The following is a 17,301-nucleotide window of genomic DNA, read 5'->3' as shown; positions in this document are numbered from 1 at the left end:
TATCGATAAACTCCCGGTGCGCCCTTATGGGGCCACAGGGAGTTGTTGCGTCTGGATAGGGGAGGGTGTGGGACATATGCCTGTTTACCTCTGTTAGACGCCAGGCGTCCCCGTCCTCCGTCACCTGTCACCTGTCTGAATCAGATGATTTTTTTTATAGCTGAAACCTTACTATTAAGGGCAATTATTAAGCAGAGGCAAAACCGCAAAAAATGGCAAGAATGGGTCCGAAAGATTTATTTAGAGCGACCTGTTCAAAGAGATTTTTTTTACTGCCTTGTTTGCGAAAGGAATATACGGAATTATTAAATTCCTACTATTAGCTCACACTCTCCCTATATCTTGTTAAAATTTTCAGTACATAAAATGCTTTTTATTCATCCACTCAAGTTCAAATACTATTTTTTAAACTTGTAGTGAATGACACTTGATGTTAATACAGCTTTTTCACATATTAAATTTTTTTAATTTTAAAAAATCCTGTTTGTATTTTTATTCATTTATTTATTTATTTGTATTTTTTAATTTTTCTTTGTGAACCTAATAATAATAATAATAATTATCCTTAGCCTGCCTCGCCTCTCTTTGGGCACTACAGGTCATTCGTTATTAATTAATTGCAAAACAAATTACATTTATAACTACAATCTGATGTTGGTTTTTCCAACTTACATTGATTAGTTATATTAGTGAAAACAAGTTTGATTAGTAATTTGAATATATATATGAAAAAGTGAGTTATTTACATATTTATATAAGGCATATGCTGCCTTTTACATATCGTCAGGTTTTAACCTGGTATGACTTGTATAATGGTCTTGTTGTTATTGATGAAGCTGACAATCTGCCTTACTTCCTGGAGACCGTAGAAATCCGTTAGGTAACCTATGAGACCTTTCCTATGGAGTAGGGCGGTGTTGGCTGGAGATCTAAGCGACTTGGTGAGTGGGCATGAAGTGATGTAATGGACGGCATCTGCTGTTTGTGGACCTAAGTAGGAATTGACTTAATTTTTTTTTGTATATTACTTGTTTTTTAATTACTTCAGGATGAGTATCGACCAGTTTGACAGACTTGCAGATTCTATATTGTATGAAAATTAGGATTTATAAAATTCGTTTGGAATACAGTATATAAAGAGAATTAACTAATTTAATTCTCTTTATATACACCATCCACCATCTAATAAAACTAACTTTTTTAACTCCCCCTCCCTTGGTCTTTTGTTTTTCTTTTTTATTTCTTTTTTAATTTAGAATGAGGTTCAAACTTTGGACAGTTTATGAGAAATTATGTGCATGATAAAATATGCAATAAAGTAAAAATAAAGAATGTGTGTGTGATTATGGCAAAGCCTCGAGGGCTATCTGCCTAAGGGGAGGGATGCCTTCGTGGAGGACTTTCTAAGGGAAACTGACTCGTATACACGTTACACATGGGGAAAAACTACGAAAACGCCCATGCAGCCAGCCCGTTCGCGGGATTTGAACCTCAGACCGAACTACCAGTGTTCAGCGACTTTACCGCTCGGCCGCTGGTGGGCCTAAAATCAAAGAGAGAATTTATAGATGATAAAGAGATCCAGATATATTATTACATAAGGATTTCTATTTGCAATGCACATTTTTAAACTAAATTAAAACCAATAATAATAATGAATAAAATAAGAAATGAAAACAATAATAATAGGTAAAATAAGAATATAATGATTCATGATTAAATATAAGAAACACGTTTCAAAATGAGAAAAGCTAACTGAATTATATACTGTCTACGGGTGAGGTTCGAACACGCCACCTTTCCTTTTGCAAAGGAGCGCGCTGACCACCCAGCTATCTGTGATAGCAGTGTTTGTGAAAAATAATGTAACAAGTAGAAGTCGTTGCAAAGGTAATTTAATTAAACTTCAATAAATGATTGCTGTGTGACACAAGTTCCTCCAAAATTTCGTAATTGTATTTTATTGAATACTCTTTCACAGTCAACTGCTTTATTTTAGAAGTTGTTATATTGCTGAAGTTAGTTTTTGGTGTATTTAATATTGGGATATTTATAGAGCTTTTTATTACACATGAAATAGCCAATCTTTATAATAATTAAGGAGAATTTTGTAAGGCAGAAACTTTGATTTCTCAGAAACTGTAATTTATTTAGGTTCCTATTACTTACGGTGCTATAAACAGGTGGAGCATATGGATATACTGGTCGGATCATTGCTTTATAAATATACAGTTTTCCCCTTTAATGAGAATTTTAAATTTATACCAATATATACGGTTTGAGAAATCTGAAGATGGCGTGAACAATGCTGATTATTTTATTGCTGTATACAGTTATGATATTTCTAAGCAAAAACTCATCTCTGTGTGGTTCTGAGGCCATATTGAAACGGGTGAGCAAGAAGGTTTTCTGATTATGACACGTGATAAGAACTCGGCTATTGGCTATTGGCTATACGCCCGCGTCGCGGGCGAAAAAGCTGAACAGGAGCGAACTACGTCTTCTGCGTCACGCGAATTAACACCAGCGTCAAAAATGTTGCGTCAACTACGTCGCAAGCGTACTCGTGTTGACAGGCCTTAACAGTATATACGAGGATATTAATCTTTAATTGCAGGATAATTCATTGAGGCAGCATTTCAATAACCTTATTTTGAATTAAAATTTCAGTTATTTTTCTTTCCAGAGTTCGCATAAATGCCAGCTAAACTTGAAACACGTGGAAAATTACTGCGATGAAGAAGAAGAATTACTTTACGTTAAAATTATTTTCTTCGTCAGCAAATGAACAGCACACATGATTCACCGTTTTCATTTCTCTACAACTATTAGCATCGAGAAGATCGCGTATCACAGATAACATCCGAAAGCGTCGTTAAAGAGCAACATCTCTCAGAGTAGCTTTTACTGAAAGCGAAATATACTTAGAAGATTCCTTTGCAATTTTAATTAGCTAGTTGGTAAAGCCATGAGATTCTGCGAACAGAAAGATCCAAAGTCTTCCAGTATCAGAATTCATTTTTGAAAACGCATTCCTCAGCTTCCAATGGAACATCAGACGTGGAATATTTAACTTCAAATTTATTTCCTGATAACCATGACTGCGTCGGCTACAATAAAAAGACGTCTTCTCCTTTCATCATAACGTGATAAAAGTCACCCTTCCAGAATATGCCGTTGTATGCATATATGTATGAGTAGTTGAAATCAGTTGAAGTAGGGTATCTACAATTTATAGATGATAAAGAGATCCAGATATATTATTACATAAGGATTTCTATTTGCAATGCACATTTTTAAACTAAATTAAAACCAATAATAATAATGAATAAAATAAGAAACGAAAACAATAATAATAGGTAAAATAAGAATATAATGATTCATGATTAAATATAAGAAACACGTTTCAAAATGAGAAAAGCTAACTGAATTATATACTGTCTACGGGTGAGGTTCGAACACGCCACCTTTCCTTTTGCAAAGGAGCGCGCTGACCACTCAGCTATCTGTGATAGCAGTGTTTGTGAAAAATAATGTAACAAGTAGAAGTCGTTGCAAAGGTAATTTAGAGGCGAGTTTCGTAACTCACTCGTTACCGTGGAAACAGAAATCTGTGCTTTTTGGAGTGTTACCCTTTTCAGCCTTAATGACAAAAAATGTCAAAGGATCGTAAAAATTTTGAAATTCTGTCTGAAATGTCTTTTTTAACTACCTTAAAAGGGTTTTATTATTTTGCGATAGTGTGTAAATTTTCATCACCAGTAATAAAAAAGAACCATATTTAATGATTATATTCCATGTATAAATTGTATTCTAAGAAAGCAGCTAATTTTTGTGCATCTGAAGTATCTACAAGGAATAAAAGAATAAAGCCAGATGATTATCTATACCAGCATTTCTTAAACTGTGGGTCGCCACTCTCCTGGGGGTCACAGGATCTGCAGCAGGGGGTCGCCAAAAATGTAGCAGTTTTGATATTTCTTTAACTTCTGTTATAATAATTTTACAACTACCAAATATTCTTACACAATGTATCTGAAAATAGATAAAGATAAGACAATAGAGACAAACAAAAAGGAAAACGTTTCGGCGCATTCTTTTTTATAATAGAAACGTTCATTTTACTTTCTTTGCAAGTGAGGCTTGCATTTCCTCTCTTAAAATTTTCACATTGTTCTGTGTCTTAAAATTAGAAATTCAAGTTAATGACCTAAAACTGCAATAATATATTACAGTACAAGTGAAAACAATGACAGTTTCACACACGCGTGCGTCGGATTTGCGCAATGCTTGTGGGGTCCCACAAAATTTTCATAAATATTATGGGGTCCTGGGGGTTGCGAAGTAATCTCAGTGATAAAAAGGGGTCGCAACGGAAAAATGTTTTAAGAAACACTGATCTATACCAAGGTATGAAACGATAGAAATTTTTATTGCTGTATAACTGTAAAAATGCACCTGACCTGAAGAACTTCATTTGGATATATTTCAGATTATATGACTTAAATATATTATAAATTATAGCAATTAGATATATAATAAAAAAGAAAGGATTCTAATTACCTCTATCTAAATCTATTTCCATATCTATCTATCTATCTATATGTATGTATGTATATGTAATAAGATGACTTGAAGAAAGCTGCAACGGATTGGTGGTTTTTTTTTTTTTTTTTTTTTTTTTTTTTTTTGCGTTGCAATGGCTTGGAGAGGCTTTATTGCGTAGTTAGAAAGATTGCAGAGTCATCAGTTTATTTTGAAGTAGGAGACATACATAAATGAGCCCCCGAGACTCAAACCTGGACCTCTCGAATATGCACCGAATGTGCTAACCGTTACACCACGAGGGCATGCAGAAATGAATGAGAAAATACCTTACATACTCCCCCTTTTAAATTGCGAATGGGGATTAGGGGACCCAACTGCCAAATTCTGGTGGTGAAGAATCATCATCCATCACCATTTACTTCGGTCGCCACTGTAGAGTCATTAGGTTATTTTGAAGCAAGAGACATGAAATATGAGAAATGCCCTCATTGGAGCTCGAACCTGGACCTCTCGAATACGCGTCGTGTGCGCTTACCGTTATACCGCGAAGGCATGCAGAAAGGAGAGAGAAAATACCTTATATGATGCTAGAGGCGTCCCAAACAGCATAATAAGGTCTATTTCGAGACCAGGTGGATCGGGTCTTACTCCTCTCATTTGTAACCTTATAAGATGTCATTCGAAGACAGACGTAGCCGTAAATTCCACACATAATTATATTCCTTGGTAATTAATTCCTAGGTCACATATCTTTTTAATTGCTCATCATCCTTTATGAGTGGTACATACACCCCACAATTTACATCTTCTTAAGCAATGGACGAAAATGGAATAATGCCTGGCTAACGGCAAGGCGATACAGCGAAAAGAAAAACCCGCAGCAGAAGAGAGGGAGATTGTTCAGTAGTTACCTTTTATACCAGATTACGTTTCAGATCATATGACAGATCAATGTCCAGATGTTCGGTTAAGATTTCGTCCATAAATGCGCAATAGAGATTAGATGAGGGATCTTTCACAGGATTTCAGGGAGTTTACATAGAAAAATTATTGCTCTGTTATTTTTAGAATGAAGACAAGAGTTATAGGGCTATTATCAATTCATTATTTGAAAGATGGATATTTTATATTTTACATGCTAGCGGCAAGATGATGCAGCGAAAAGAAAACGCCGAAGCAGAAGAAGAGGTATATTGCGCAATTTAAACAGTGGTTAGATATCCGGATAGCGTAATGACGGACCGCACATTGAGTTGATCAATGTTAAACGAATGTCGCTAACTGCGCATGCCCAGAAGCCCGCTTGTCGCAATTATTACGTTAGCGGGATTTTAAAACATAAATATGGTATACGGTATATGTATCGCCTTCTGAGTGTAAACAATTGCTCCGTTTTTATCTTAGTAGAGTATACATGAAGTATAAAATAATTGCAATACTAAAATCTAATTTCTTTCTGTAGGAAATATCAACATTGTTACTGGTTCAACAATTGGAAAATTCATGGTGTATTTATGATACGATCGAGTATAAATTTAATTGAAGAGTGCAAAAAGTTGGTGAAAGAATTTAGCGTAAATACAAATAAACAGTAGATAGCGCAGTGCTCTAAACCTAATGCTACTGCAAAATTGCTTTCAGGTATGTAAACACTATTTTCATATTTCAGTAAGTCTGATATTGTTTATAGATACCTATACATGTAACAGTATCATCCTTCTTAGAAGATAAACCAAATCAAACACACATATATGTAAAAAAGATATGCATAACTTCAGTATAGTGTAATTAAATTTTTAGCATCTTTCTAAATTTGTACGTAATTGTGAAAATAAGGAAAAGGATTTATTCTTTACTGTTTTGATTTTCTCGACAAGACTTCATCATTTTCAGATGTCTTTAAGAAGAAAACTGTAAGTGTTTATAGCTTAATTATGTTGCAAAGAAAATTGATGCAAGATATATGCAGTTACATTATTTTACGTTATTTTTTTCTGGAAATGAACAGACCATTTTTTGCCTCAATGTGCTGAAATGTTATTTTTGAAATGAATATAAAAAATAAAATTTGATATACTCACTTGGTAAATATGAAATATAACTGCTTCAAATTTACTTAATTCCTTGTATTATTAAATATCTACTGAATAGAAGAAGCTGACGGAAGAACAAATGTTCTAAGGCAGATGAATGTAGAATATATAGGAGTTGATAATAATTTTTGATAATCCTAAAAATGTTATTAAAGTCAACGATATACTATGTCTGATATACCTAATTTTTCTTGAATGGTTACATAACATTGCAACTTTAATATTATACACTGTTAGCAGATTGTTCTCATGTGCGCTCTATATTATTGCAAATTTGTGCTTCATAAAAGTGGATATTTTTACTGTGAAAATGAAGTACTGAAGAATTTTTAAATTCCTTAATGTTCTTTATTTAATTCTTTGAAATAAGAAAATATAAAGCCAACTACGTTGACAAACTAAGCGAGAAAAATCCAATTTACATTATTGAATTATTAACAAATTAAGTCAAAATAATTATTACATACTGAATGTGTTAGATTAAGTGTACTATTCATCGACAAATTAGCCCAAATTAAAATGAAACATATCCCAGAAAAATGAGCAAATGCAATCGGTGTGGACGTCAAATAACGAGTAAATAAATTTCCACTGTATTGTAATTGTAAACGTCACTCGACAGCAATGGATTTGACGAATAAGGTTGTTTTGCTTAGTCGCCAATATTGCTTCCCGCGCTAGAGGTACATCATCGAGCATATGCAGTGAGCGGAATTCGCTTAACATTGATCAACTCAATGTGCGGTTTGCCATTACACATTCGGATGGCTTACTGCTGTGGATAAAGCTGTTCTCAAATCCTGTGAGAGGCTCGGCAGCGGCAGAGGAGTAAAACCTTCTAAACACTAATAGTTATGTCTCGGATTCAAGTCTCAGTAAACGGGCTGGTTACGTGGGCCTTATCGTGGTTTTCCTCATGCGTAACGCGGATACGAGCCATTTTCCTTTAGTACGTATCTCCCTTTCCGTGTAGTGGCTAATGGTGGAGCAGTTCATAAATAAAAAACGTACTGTACGATTATTTGCTATCATTGCTGTTTTTCCACACAGTTTTCTTTCTCATAGACAGTTTCGTTTTACGCTGGTGGTTTGTGATAGTACATTTCTTTAGTTCCATCATAGGCAAACTTAATACTTTTTAGATAGCATTCGATTAGTTCACATTTCGGTTAATCTGCCTCCTGTTAATCTAAATTTGACTACACTGCGTACCCAAATCAACCTTATTTATCCATGTTTGAGAAGTTACCTTTTGATTTAGATTCTTTTAAAAAATCAGATGATAGTATCGCTGATATGAAACTGTAAAATATCTGAAAATTCTTGTAAAATCTAAGAGAGGCAAATGGCATATAAATAAGTCTTTTAATCGTAAAACTGCTATCCATTCTTATTTAAGCCTCTTACGTAATTAGGTAATACAAGATTACTTGAATGATGATTATCATGACACCGTATCGAGTAATGAATCTGAGAAAAAGAAAGTTATTTAATGGTTAGGTAATGAGTCTGAGATGAGAGTAGTAATGGAGCTGTATTGTTACTCCAATGGGTATAGAATTTTACTTCCTGTTGCATAACAGAGAATATGTCTTGGCATATTACGAACAAAACTTTTAAAACAAATAAAACTCTTCGAAATCAGTGACTATTTCTTTTTACATTAATCTGTCCATCAAAGAGCTAAACATTTAAGCTCAGACTAACGATATGTGAGCTTTTATGTACACAACAACTTACTTTTTGTTTCTAAAATTACTTATTTTTCTTGGAAAACTGTTGAATTTCTTCAATTAAAAAATAGGACTCTTAAGTGATTGAGATGTTGTTTCAAAAATTTACCTTGAAATACTGGAATTAAACGAATAGTTCATTTAAACTGTTGAGCAATGCAGAATATGGTAATAAACAGACGAAATAAATAATTGCCTCTCAGTGTCAAATAACTGTTATAAAAAATCTGAATATTCAATCCCTTAAAGTTCAGTCCCTTAAGCAAGAAGTTGCAGTAAAGGTTCAGATCATAATAACCAGTTAATTAACATAAAAGCATTATAACATAGGAGTTTACATATTAGTTAAAAACAGTTTCTGTTTGACTCTTGTAACTGCACTTCAAATCAATAAATGAAGCTTTCTTAAAAGAAGTACACGAACTGATGTATTACAGGGTGTTTCATAGAACATGGCACAAACTTGGAGGGATGGTGGAGCGTACTAGAACAGGAATTTTTTATAGGAATGTAGGGTCTAATGTGACGGGTTAAGGTGTAGAGTCATTAGGATTTTTTGGAAGCCAGAGAGATGAAAAATTAGCAACCGCCTTCACCAGGAATCGAACCACGGACCTCTGGAATATCGGCCCAACGTGCTACCGTTACACCACAAAGGCACACTAGGGAAGTGGGAAAAATACCTTATAAAGGAAGGAACGCAAAAAAAAACGACACGAGAGGAAAATCTGTTTATGTACAAAATCAAAGTGCTTCTTTGTAGCAATACAGTATTTACAATAAATGTTCAAAATTGCGACCACCAGCAGTAATACATGCTTGGTAACGTCGCAGAAGGGATTGACGAACATTTTGAAAAATGACAGGCATTTCGCGCACGCTAGCCGCAATGGATAGTCGTTCAATGGATAGTCAAAGGGAGTCTCGTAAATGATGCTCTTCAGATGGCCCAATAAAAAAAATCAAAGCTAAATAAATCTGGCGAACGGGGTGGCTATCGAACGGATCCACGACGGCCAATCCATCGGCCCGGAAATGCCCCATCCAAGTAATTGCGGACCCGCACGTGGTTATGGGCTGGTGCACCATCATGCTGGAACCACATGCGCTCACGAACGACAGCCGGAACATCCTGCAGCAATTCCGGTAGCATCTCTTGCAGAAACATATGATAACATAAGCCATTTGTACGTGCAGGTAAGAGGTATGGGCCTATGATATAGTCGTTAACAATACCCGCCCACACATTCACGGAGAAGGGGGTTTGGAATGCATGTGGACGTGTGCCGTGTGGATTATGAGTTGCCCACATGTGCATGTTGTGGCTATTGAAGATGCCGTCCTGTGAGAAAGTTGCCTCGTCCGTGAATAGCACATTCGATGGTAAATCCGCCTGCGCCGCACACTGCTGCAAGAACCAATGACAAAAATGAGCTCGAAGAGGGTAATCTGTCTCTTGCAAGGCTTGGACTCTCTGCAAATGGTATGGGTGCAAACAATTTTCATGCAATACTCTCCAAACAGTGGAATGACTCAGCTGCAGACGACGTGCAATAGTTATGTACTTGTCTGAGGTGATTCATGCACAATATTCAAGATAGATTCTTCAATGCACTTCTTCTCCACTCCTAGTGCCCGAGGTTGCTTCAAATTACACGGAGACCATTTTCACACATAGACCGATGCAACATCTCGAACATTGAGTGTTTCGGCATACGCCTGTTCGGAAACCGTTCTGGTACAACCGTAGCGCTGCTCTGCCGTTTCCATTAGAAGCACCATACATTAGATGCATGTGAGCTTTACCCTGTGCGTTAACTCACTCATCACTCTCGACATTAGAATTGCGAATGATCCTCTGATGCATCGGATCGTGGTTTGTCAGGCTCACTACCGTCCTCTACCGCTACATTGCAGCCAATCACAGCTGTAGTTCCTATTACTGTTAGTGTTGACTTTTTTGAACATTTATAGAAGCACTTTGCGTAAATTTTGTACATAAACACATTTTCCTCTCGTGTCGTTTTTTTTGCGTTCCTACTTTAATCCCTCATTTTAGACCCTACATTCCTATACAAAAAATGCATGTTTTGGTACTCTCCACCACCCCCCAATTCATGAAATTTTGATTTTATAATATAGTCCCCTTATCGTAGTGCTTTACCAAGATTTAAGAAGTGTAAAATATGTCTCTATTATCGAAAAAAGATAGTCTTAGTCAAAGTTATAGAGAACTTGGACAAGATGTTGGAAAGTCCGATATTTTAGGAGTAATTCAGGGTCTTTTCGACACTATTGAAACTATGAGAGACAAACGAATTGCCAAGTATATCATACATGATTTATCTTCTGGTCTGACATTTATTGCTAAATGGATAGAGAGATGTTCTACAAATGAAATTGACTTTGAGAATTCTAGGAAAGATGAAGGAATGAGCCAGGTTTCAGAAGAGATTAGAGAGATTAAGGACCTGATTTCAATAAGAAATGCTGATGGAGCAGCTGGTGAGTGTAAGATGGAGGAGGAGGAATTAAGAGTAATTGCAGAAAAAGAGAATAAAGATATAGAAAAAAAGATTAAAAGGGATAGAAGAAAAGATAACGAAATTTTACTTACACCAATTGATAAACAAATTGATATTTACGATGAAATAACCCATCAACTGGATCCTGGTAGATTGGGTATTGGAGCGGTCAATTCGTTTACTCGAAAGAACGGAGATGTAATCGTAAAATTAAAGGATAAGTACAAGGCTGCTATTCTGTAGAAAGCTATTCTAAAAGAAGAGAAATTGAAAACTATTGTAAGGCCCAGAAAATACAAATTTATTAAACCTAAGATCATTTTATATAATGTGGGAGATCATGTTGAGGATGGAGATATTATGAAGAAATTGAAAGAAGAATGTCATTGTTCTGAAGAATGTGCCAGAGCGCTGTTTCGAATTCCTGCAGAGGAGAAAGGTGTTACTCACCGTATTTATGTTATTTCCTGAGATTGCCAAAGCACAGTTCTCGAAGAAGAGAGACTGGCACTCGGTTGGAAATCTTACGCCGCGCGTCTCTACCTGAACCCTAAGAGATGCTCTAAATGCCTACGTTTCGGGGATACTAGAAAAAATTGCAAATTTGAATTACGTTGTTCAACTTGCTCTCTTAATCATGAGAAAAATGACTGTAAAAATGACAATCTTGGTTGCGGTAATTGTTTAGAGTATAACGAGAGATACGGTACTAACTATGATTGTGCTCACGATTCCTTTTCACGCTCTTGTCCGGTTTATAAAGAAGAAGTTAGATTTTTAAAAGATCACATTGACATTTGATCCCTGTTTTATTGAACAGTTGCACTGCGATGGGGACTTAAATATTGTAATTTTTATTTTTGTTTATTTTGTCTGAATACTGTTCCTGCACAAGATTTTTCTAGAAAGATTGAATGCTCTGATTCCCTCCCGGTTGCGAGTAACTACATTTTTGTACATAGCTGTTTTTACTTGTATATAGAAATTTTAATTTTGAATTGGAGTTTTAACTGTATATAGAGATTTGCATACTAGCTAATGAATTTTATTGTAAACTGTTTTATTTTGATCTATATCATCTTAAATTATATTGATTTTACTATGAAGATCTTAAACATTAACTTCAATCATTGTGCTGTTGCTTCTGCCCAGCTTACATGCTTAGAAACGATTATACAATACATGCCTGATATCCTGACTTTGCAGGAGCCTTATTATATTGGGGACAACCTGGCATATCAGAAAAATGAATGGAGATCAGTGAACGTCAAAAACGGCAGGTCTGCTATTATTATTACCAATACGAATATAAATTTCTATGTCAATTATGTTTCTGATATTATTACTTGTATTACCTGTGTCAAACAAGGGGAAATGTTCTCTATTATCTCGGTCTACTTTTCTCCTGCAGAAAATATCAGTGAACACTTAATTCAATTGGAGAACTTATTGAGAGATTTTAACAATAGTTTTTTAATTCTTGGTGATTTTAACTCAAAACATTTTAATTGGGGGCTTCTATTGTTGATAAATGGGGTGTTTTAACTACGGAATTTATTTTACAGTTGGAGTTGATTCTTTTTAATGAAAGTGATTCACCGCCTACTTCCGTTTCTCCTGTTGGAACAGGCTGGATAGACCTGGTTCTGGGCTCAGCTGACTTAAGCATGGAAAATATTAATATGGAGATTCTAGACTGTGAATCTTTGAGTGACCATCGCTATGTTTCAGTCAATTTGGAGAGTAATTATGAATCGACAGAAAATCGTGTTATCTACTCTAGACATAAAGGAAGAGTTGGGAGGTTCATAAAGGGTCTACTTCCATTTTTTTCAGGATTTGGAAGATTTCAGGATTTCAGGATAATATTAACAACTGTCAAGATTCTGAGGAGTTGAATAAAATCATTTTTGATATAGAATTGCGTATTCAGAGGGAGATGGCAAGAAGACTAGTTGTGAAAACCAAGAGAAAAGACAATGATGTTAAATGGTGGACTCCGATCCTTCAGAAATTGAAACGTCAGGTTAGAGCCTTTAGGAAAAGTAGTCAGGTTCCGGGTCTGTCAGAGTCCTTGAGATTAACACGGAAAGTCAATTATAAAAAATACTTGGTATTATAAAAAAAGACCATAAAACGGACAAAGTACGAATTTAGGCAGAGATTATTTTTGCGAAGCCAAGAATATTATGACCAATTCTACAAAATTGCCACAGGGAAAAGGAGAAAAAAGACCATCCTCTATAAAAGACAGGAAGATATCACATTGGAAGACCAATGTAGAGGACTTGTAAAAGACATATTGAATTTGGATGAAAACTTTAGTGACATTGAGTTTGAAAGTATTCTACACGAATCTCAGGTTAATAAAGAACAGGACTTTACATACACTGAAATTGATATTGCTATTGCCTCTTTTCGTGAAAAAAATTGCCCCTGGGCCGGACGGGATCGGGGTTACTATTGTTAAGACATTATATTCATCCTGCCCTTCCTTATTGCTATTTCTTTACAATAAATGTCTAAATCTGAATACATTTCCTAAGGAATGGAAAACTGGAGAGCTGATTCTTATACCAAAAACAAATGATAAATTTAGACCGATATGTTTACTGAATATTATGGGTAAGTTACTTGAAAAACTGATAACTAATAGACTTCAATTTGTTATTTATAGCAAAAATTATATCTCAGACTCTCAATATGGCTTTCGTAAGGGCAGAAGTGCAGATCTTGCGCTTTATAAAGTAGTTGAAGAAATAAGATGTAAACAAATACTTTATCATGTGGCCCTGGTCTCGTTTGATGTCCAAGGTGCATTTAACACAGTAAAATGGTCTTCTGTTTTGTACACATTAAAGAAACTTGATGTTTCAAGTCAAATGTTTGACACAGTCAAGGATTATTTCAGAGACAGGTATTTGGTCTACAAGGGAGAACTTGGAGAATTCAACATTAAATATGCCATGAATAAAGGTTGTCCCCAGCGCTCCTGCAGCGCTTCCCTGTTCTGGGGTCTTATTGTAAATAATTTGCTCAAGGATGTAAATATACCTAATATTTCCACTTATTGTTACGCAGACGACTTATTAATTTTAATCTATGATGTTTCTTTGGATAAAATTGAGTCCCATTTCAGGAAATTGGGTTGCGTTCTAAATAGGTAGACTAAAGAAGAAAATATTTTATTTAACATGGATAAAACTTGTGGAATTTTTTCCCCAAAAGAAAGGAAAAAAGTAAGGTATCCAAGATTTAAATTTCTTGGCAAAAACATCATATTTTATAGTACAATTAAATATCTGGGTGTCACACTGGATGAAAAACTGACTTTTATAGAACATTTTAAGAATATCCATAGAGCAATCGACAAGATCTTAAATTTCTACAGGACTCAAATTAACGTTAATACTTTACAGGTCAAGAGTGATATTCTGAAAAATCTGTATGAAAATGTTATTATACCTAAGATTATGTACGGTATCGGAGCTTGGGGCCGCCGGGCAGGGGAGCTTGTCAGGTTGAGAACTAAGCTTGATTCAATACAAAGAGGATGGCTTCTGATTATCACTAGATGCTTTAGAACAGTTTCATCTGAAGTCGCATGTATTAAATTTCTATTACAATATTCAATACAAAGCTCTCTTATTCTGGATGGAATCCAGGTTGAAAGCAACGCATTTGCCCAAATTGACAATAATTCGATTCATCCAAGACAGAGACATGGTATTTTATTTGATTGCAATGTATTGCCTACCAGCGAATATGAAATCTATACAGATAGGTCCGGTTTCGAGGGAGGTGTGGGATGTGCGTTTGTCGTATATTTTTATGGTTTGGAGATCCATTATCAAAAATACATACTGGATAAACATAATTCAGTTTATCAATCAGAGCTATACTCCATTTATAAAGCCTTGGAATGGATTAAATCCAATTTGATCTATAAATGTACAGTTCATATATACTCGGATGCCTATTCAGCACTCGTCGCCCTCTCTCGGCCGGACCATAAAAATGATATCATAAATAAAATTAAAAATGATTATATGAATTTAAAATATAAAATGTCAATCAATATTCATTGGGTAAAGGCCCATATTGGTATCATTGGGAATGAGAGGGTGGATTCCCTGGCAAAGGAGGCTGCCCTGGGGGATGGGATCTCTGAAGGTGATCTACAACATTCTAAAAAAGTTACAATTAGCAAAATGAAAGATCACATGTATAAAACCTGGTCTGATCAATGGAATGTGTCTCCTAGAAGATCAGAGGCCTTGTCAAGTATAATAATTAAGAAGAATATGCCTATATTTTGCGATAAAGACTATAATCAATTAGTAACAGGACATGGACGCTTTCCTATGTACTTATAGAGATTCCACCTCCAGGTGGTAAATTTATGCCTTAAATATGATACTGCTGGTGACTGCATTCATTTTATTGAAAGTTGTACGCTCACCGGGGGGGGGGGGTAAGAGCCTTACATGGAATCGGAAGTGTAAGGGAAATGATTCAAAATTATAAAAAAGGAGTAAAATTTGCACAAGACATTATGTCATCAATTCTCATAAACATGTCATCGGTATCTCTAATTGATCGAGCTAACATACTGAAAGCGTTCAATTTATGGAAACTACCCTTAAAGGGAGAGAAAGACTTTACATGCAAAGGTGCAGGGACAGCTTAAATGTTTTTGTGTTTTTATGTGCCGTGTTATTCTTTTTAGTATACTAACCTAATTTTCTTTTCTTTCTGTTAAGCTGCTAAATTGATTTTGTTTTTATTTGGATATGGCCGGCTCACCGGCTCGTGTCGTTTGTTGTTGGAAACGTTGCGCCTGCTTTTCTTCATAAGGTTCAACAAACCAGGCGGAAGGGCTGCGCCCGTATAAAACAAAACAAAAACAAAATCCCTCCAAGTTTGTCCCATGATCTATGAAACACCCTGTATAAATATTAGATTTAATATCTTATAACTCTGATTAGTCGTACATAAATTGTTCGCAGCCGCCTTTTGTGTTTAGATCTAAATCAAATATCATTTCTAATGAGTTACGTAAATCTAAAAATGCATAAATACTATGTAGAACGGATGCCTCATTTTTAAGATCTTAAAAATGGTCACTATGTGTTTTGGAGGGGGATATAATTTCAAAAATACAATGATTTTTCGCCTATTTTTTAAACATTTAATTATTCAAATCACTAAAATAATCGAAACGTAAAAATTAATTGGCAGCATATTTTACACAGAAATTGCTACGCAGTTTATGAGATCGAAACGTTTTTTTTAAATAAATGTCGGGTTGAAGTCTATGTTTTTGCAATTTTCAAAAACAAATATTCTCCTTTTTGTTACACAAACGGTATTGGAAACAAGATATCTAAGGTCCCAAAAATCAAAAGCTTTCGTAACATAGACATTGCTTTCTAGAAGAAACAAGATGCCAAATGTTTATCCAAAGAAGAATATATTTAAAAACTAGGAAATCTATAGTTTTAAAAGAAAAGTTTTCTACTAAATGGGCAATATCACAAGCTTTTAAAATATCTCTGTATACTCTGAAAAAGTAATAAACAGAGGTTTCATTAAAAAAATGCCGAAAGGAATATGATGCTCATCGTCTTTTATCGAGACAAGGACAGAGTAAAAGACCAGATTAGAAATTTTTAAAGAAAATCAATTATTGCATGAAAAACGTTAATACATTACTACTATAGCAGCGAATATATTATTATCGAGAATAAGCCATTACTATGTAGTAGATGATTCACGGCTGTATTTGAGTGTTAGAAAAAATTATAAATTACAGTAATGAAAAGAAGGGAACAACTTGAAAAGAAAAAAAAAAAAGATTAAAAAATTGAAATAAATTATTTATAATCACAGTTAATTTTTCATGCAACGAGAAATTAAAATTGTGAGAATAGCAATTGAAGAATAAAGTCTGCCGATTACAAAAATTATATTTCGATGTTAATATTAAGAAATAACTGTCGCTTTTATATCACTCAATGTAAAAGATGTTGAACTCTATCAGGACTAGGTCACGAATCATACATTAATATCTATACCTGAATTTCTAGGGAAAATAAGGCAAGAGACAAAGGTAAGGGTAATGCAATGAAATGTAACATATACGATTGTGCTGCAACCCTCCTGGCCGTAAATAATTGGCCTCATGTTTTTCGCAGCACTCCCAACAGAAATTAAAACAAATATACAGTTAAAAACATCAAATCGAAATTTCCAATATTGTTCTGTTGTTAAAGTTCATCAAATCCTTTGCATATTTAAACCTTTCCCTGCAAAAAAAGAATTCCTTTTTGTTACCATGTTTTGCCCTAACATGTCCAATAATACGCACTCTTCGCCGAAATGTTGTACATTACCTTCAGC

This window comes from Stegodyphus dumicola, chromosome 4 (genome assembly GCF_044657685.1).
Source record: "Stegodyphus dumicola isolate Sdum_Otavi_A_Nest chromosome 4, ASM4465768v1".
In the NCBI taxonomy this organism is placed as follows: Eukaryota; Metazoa; Arthropoda; class Arachnida; order Araneae; family Eresidae; genus Stegodyphus; species Stegodyphus dumicola.
This window is presented reverse-complemented; position numbering follows the sequence as displayed.